This window comes from Styela clava, chromosome 6, assembly GCF_964204865.1.
Source record: "Styela clava chromosome 6, kaStyClav1.hap1.2, whole genome shotgun sequence".
NCBI lineage: Eukaryota > Metazoa > Chordata > Ascidiacea > Stolidobranchia > Styelidae > Styela > Styela clava.
In genome coordinates, this window is record NC_135255.1 from 5,603,744 (window position 1) to 5,609,436 (window position 5,693).

Genomic DNA, 5,693 nt, shown 5'->3' on the forward strand with positions numbered 1-5,693 from the left:
AAATGATTACGACGAATAATAAGATCATATAATGTGGTGTTACACTTTAATGGGGCTATATATATACACAAGAAAGTAAAAAGTTACGCTATTAACCTAAATGTTTATTTCAAAAATGGGTACTAAAATAAAATCGTCTTAATTGCCGTGGTGTGCGAATTACCCGTACACGCCGAGTAAGGCTGTTTTGGCTTGGTGCGTTTAAAATGGGAGGGTTTTCTCTTGGTTCGCTATCAGGTTTTGACTGAGGCTTCAGTGGAGAAGGGTGACATTTGACAGTTGTAGTCTCGACGTCACAAAAAGGAAGGAATGCTGCTTTCACGCGGTCGGTTGATACGTCGTAAGGATTTCCTTTATATTCGACCGTAAAATACTTATTGGGTATTGAAATTACGCTATGTGGTCCAGTATAGACGGGTTGAAGTGCTTTTCTTGTGGAATCGATACGAATGTAGACATGTGTTGCATTATTGAGTTCTTTAGGAATATAAACTCGGTTAGGCGGCTGCTCTCGAGTAGGCACGCTATGTAGTTTATTAAAAAATCTGCGCATCTTGTTGACATAATTATACGGTTCGATTGTAGTTTGATTTGGACGAGGGTCTACGAGCTTACCAGGAAGCCGAAGATGTGCTCCGTACAGAATTTCTGCCGAGGACAAACCTAAAACTTCTTTGATGACACTTCTAATGCCGAGCAATACAAATCCTAAATTGTCATACCAGTCTTCAGGATTCTCCATAGCGCGAAGAGCATTTTTAAGCGTACGATTTGCGCGTTCCACTAGTCATATGTGGCGAGTAAGGAAGAGTTGTAGAATGGTCGGTGCCAAGAAAATTCATTAGATCCGACCAAAGCTTGCATTTGAATTGTTTCCCACAATCTGTGATGATTCTCTTTGGTGCTCCAAATCGTGATACCCGGCCAAATACAAATCCATTGGCAACACTTTCAGCGGAAATATCAGACAATGGGATGCATTCTAACCAACGTGAGAAACGATCTACACACATAAGAATGTAAATGTAGCCTCTGCTTAATCCGAGTGGATCTAATATATCAACGTTGACAGTGTTGAATCTATCGCATGTCACATTGATATTTGTCATCTGGGTACATGACGTTGCACTTTTGAACGCTGGCATTGAGCGCATTCGCGAACCCGTTGCTTAATGTTTTTAGCCATTCCGGGCCACACGTAGCGTGATGAAATTAGATCAGTTGAGTCTCTGGCACCAGGATGAGCTAAACTATGAATATTGTCAAATAGTTTCTTGTGTAACGATTTGGGTACAAATGGCCTAAATTTATTAGCTGCTGATGTATCGAATACTAATGTTCCGCTTAGCTCTGCGATGGAAACATCTACTAATTCAAGAGAATGCTTCTCAGGATCCCGTTTGTATTCGATAAGTTCTTGATCGTTTTGTTGAGCGGCGTGAAAGAAATTGACTGTGGAGGCTGAAAAATGCTATTGACGTTGATGTTGGGATGAATTGAATTAATTTGAATACGAGATAATGTGTCCGCGACAGTATTAAGTGAGCCTTTCAAATGTCTGACGTCATCAGTGTATTCGGAAATTAACTCCAAATGCCGTGCCTGTCTAGAAACAAATCTTTCAGTAGGATTTTTTATGGCTTTGACAAGAGCATCGTTATCTGTCACAAGTTGAAATTTCCGTCCTTTCAGCTGTGTGCTAAAATGGCGTATTGCGGAATAGGCTGCTAAAAGCTCGCGATCAAATGCGGAATAGTTGCTTTGTGCTAAATCGAGTGATTTGGAAAAGAATCCGAGAGGTGACCATTCGCCGCCAACACATTGTTGAAGGACGGCACCCATGGCCACTTGGCTGGCGTCGATAAGTAAAGAGAGTTGCGGTATGATTTAGATGGACAAGCATTATTTCAGATGCTAGTTCTGATTTAATCCTTTCGAAAGACTGCAGTGTCTCAAGAGTTCATTTGAGTGACTGTCGTCTATTCTTACCCTGTGAGGCTAGATCATGCAGTGGCTTTAATATGGTCGCGCAGTTCTTGACAAAGCGGTGATAGTAACATACTAGACCAAGAAAAAATCGGAGTTCTTTTGAAGTATTTGGTAAAGGAAACTTGTTGATTGCTTCAACCTCTGAAGATAGTGGATAGATACCCTTTGGCGTTACGTGATGGCCTAAAAAATCAAGCTCTTGTTTGCCGAACTCACATTTATCAACATTCAAGACAAGTCCGTATCTTCGTAGGCGTAAGAATAGATGCCTTAGTGCTTGGCGTTGTTGTCCTTCAGTTTCGGATGCAATTAATATGTCGTCGAGGAATACGAATATATTCTTCAAGCCGGAAATTACTTCCGACAGAAAACGAGAAAATGATGAACAGGCATTGCACAGACCAAATGGTAAAGTTACTGGTTCAAACAATCCTTCAGGGCAGACGAAGACAGCTTTCTTCCTATCAGATTGGTGAAGAGGTATTTGATGATATGCTTTCGAAATGTCACATTTACTAAAATAGTGGCAACCATATAATTCATTGGTAAAATCGCGCATGTGAGGAATTGGCCATCTGTCTTTTATCGTCTGATTATTAAGGGATCTATAGTCGACGCATATTCGGACCTCATTGCTATTCTTTTTTTGGTACAACTGTGATAGGAGACGAATAAGGAGAATTGGAAGGAACTGTGTCTCCTGATTCAGAGGTCTAGCCTTAGAATGCACTGGTCGGCCGGTTGTAATAATACGGTGGATTGTGTTAGGCTTCGCCCTAACAGATGCATGTCGAGGGATTGTCAGATCTTCGAATTCTTTCAACAAATGGGCGTAGTGGCCTTGATGTCTCGGTGAGATGAAGTTGGCTGCTATTGATTTGCCAAAGAGCTTTTTGCCATATATATAGGTGTTTGAATTAGGATCGAAGAGACGCGAGTTGCGTAAGTCAACCACGAGATTATGTTGTGACAAAAAATCGGCTCCTAATATCGGTTGAGAAACACGAGCTATTTGAAATTGGCAGTCATATTCGATACCGTTATCTAATGCAATTGGCACAGCTCGTTGGCCATACCATGGTATAGGTGTACCATTGGCGGCATACAGCTTTCGGGTCTGATCGAGGATGGTTGTGACGTTACCAATGTGAGGAAATTAAGGAAACTGTTGCACCAGTATCAACCAGAAATTGTCGGCCGCTTTTTATATCGAAGACGTAGAGAAGATTTGTGTTTGGAAAATTGGAATTAAGTCCATTAAGTGAATTTATATGGCGCTGTGAAGATCTTTTACAGCGCCCTAGGCGAAAAAAGGACCCCGGCTGGAAAAGGTACAAGGCTGGACGGTAAGGTACAATTACGTGCTAGGTTTCCATAACGTTGATGATACCAGCAAGCCGTTGGAGTATTGGGTCGGTGGTTTCTGTAGTTGGCGTTGTAACCTCTGCCATTACTTGATGATGATTTTGCATAAGGGCTCTCGATGGATTCACAAGACTCGTGCGCTCTCCGTTTCTGACACGTACAGGATGTTGAGTTAACGCATTAGAGCTAAGGGAAGTAGGGGGTGCAGCTTCCGAAGACCAATGTGTAGGGTTATGCTTTAACACGTCAAGATCCTTTCGAAGATTACCAAGTTCACTAGCTAACTTCGACATCATTGAGCTGACTTCGACATCGAAAGAATATTTATAGTTGTCGGCGCTACAGTCAGGGTTTGATGCATGATTTTTAAAAGAAATGTGATTGGCCGGTTGTAACGTACGTCTGGAGAATATACTGTCAGCACGATAGGCTAATTTATCTATGGAATCATCCGGATGGGCAGAAAGAGCTGAAACAATATCTGGCGGTAGTTGCTGAAAAAACATCTCCTTCAAAATATCCTGGTTGGTGTTTGGAGCGTCATTTGGACAAACGGAACTGCGTAGCTTTCTTAAAATTTCGAACGGTTTGAAATTTGAGCATCCTCCGTTGTATATATCTCGTATGCGCTCTCTAAGCCGGACGGAGTAAGTATTGATTAGAAGTTCCCGCAAAAGTAGATAGCAACTGGGATGATGATGCTCGCCCGGGAGGCGAGTACGTATAGTTTCCAATTGGCGGTCGTTCAGGCACCGAATAATATAACAATATTTGTCCACATAATCGTTTATCCCTACCATGCGGAATCCTGCTTCGGTCGACGTGAACCACGAGTCAGGAGAATGAGACCAAAACTCATTTATTTGAAGTTATGGACGCGGTTGATAAATAAACTGTGAACGGACCTGACCAACATTATCGTTGAGCGAGCCGGCATTTGGTGTGCTACCTACATCTATTTGTGGCTCAGACTGCTTCATCGCACGTTCTGGTAATTTGTCGCTATTATTATCAATTAAAATCAAGTCAGTCTGCGTGCTTTCGAATGAAAATTGTCTTCGAGTAAAATTACGTTGCATCTAATAATGACAACGTAAATAAAAACAATGGCTAAAAACGCACGCGATAAAATGGTCGATAAAATAGTCCTTTAAAAGCTAATATAAAAGTCTTAAAATTGATAAAATCAGTCTGTTTCAGGATTAAAATCTTTAAAAACCTTGAATCCGTTTTCTTGATTCCTGAGGTTGAGGTTTGTCTGAATTTGAGACTTGAAGTTGAATTCTATCACGTCGGGATGTCACCAACTTTCTATAGGGTTCTTGCTATTGCCCTAGACTCCGCGTGCCGAGACAAGGCTTCCTAATTCCTGTCCGCTTTCAAGTCTCTGATTAAAACGAGTAAGTTCCTTGTTGTATGTTGTATTATAAAAACGGCGTTATAAAAGCATAAAATAGATATCAAACAGTAAAATACCTTAACTCAAAAATGAGGCAGATGCTTGGAGTAGTAGTAGGTGCGTGTCGCGAGAGATCCCCGAGTGGAGTGCCTTAAATTTCCTATCTAAACAGAAGCCAAAACGTGGCAGCGCGTCACAGGTCATGTGACCAGTGCCTAGATGTCGCTATAAACTATCATACAACAAGGAACATAGTAATGTGTTGCTCTACGCATGAAATGAAAACTTCTACATTAGACAAAATAACTAATCGATAATACATCAATAGATGTAGATGCAATGTTCAAATATACTTTGTTTACAATGAAAAAAGTTCTAACAATTGAATACTACCAATCGGGAAAACTATAAACTATAAAAAGGAATTTAAATTTCAATTAAATAGGTATACCAATTTCCTACGTCGTACCAGATTTAACTAAGACAGCAGGTTGGAGTCTGACACATTATAAGTTTTCTTGAAACATATATTCTCTCCCTTGCTTCTCGTATTTATTCTATCATATCTTGGCAAATGTCCAAAATAGTGAAACATATAAATAACGATATTGCAAGCCAGAGTGACATTAGCGACCGAGACGATGTACTTGAAAAAGAGCATTGGTTTGTCAACGATAGAAAAGAAGATTGACATTTTTCAAAATGCAACGGTTTCAAGTTAAGTTACAAGTAAACGGATAAAGGGTATTTGAACAACGGTTACCACAATCTGATAATAGGTTTCAAGGAAGTTTTACAACAGTTTTTCAACATAGGATTGATCATGTTATTAATTTATAATTAACAAACTTCTTCACCATGTAATTGAAATTAACTGCATAATTAGATAGAGGCAAGTGATAAAAACGATTTAACGATTTCACCCCATTTAATATGTAAA

At 40.1% G+C, this 5,693-nt stretch overlaps 1 long non-coding RNA gene across 1 annotated transcript; it reads right to left on the minus strand.

Annotated features, from left to right (window-relative positions):
- Positions 1 to 4,393: 4,393 nt before the first annotated feature.
- Positions 4,394 to 4,913, minus strand: LOC144424623 (uncharacterized). Its single transcript, XR_013476847.1, has 2 exons — positions 4,831 to 4,913; positions 4,394 to 4,741 (listed from the first exon to the last, which is right to left on the minus strand). It is a non-coding gene; the product is annotated as an uncharacterized LOC144424623 (long non-coding RNA).
- Positions 4,914 to 5,693: the final 780 nt, after the last annotated feature.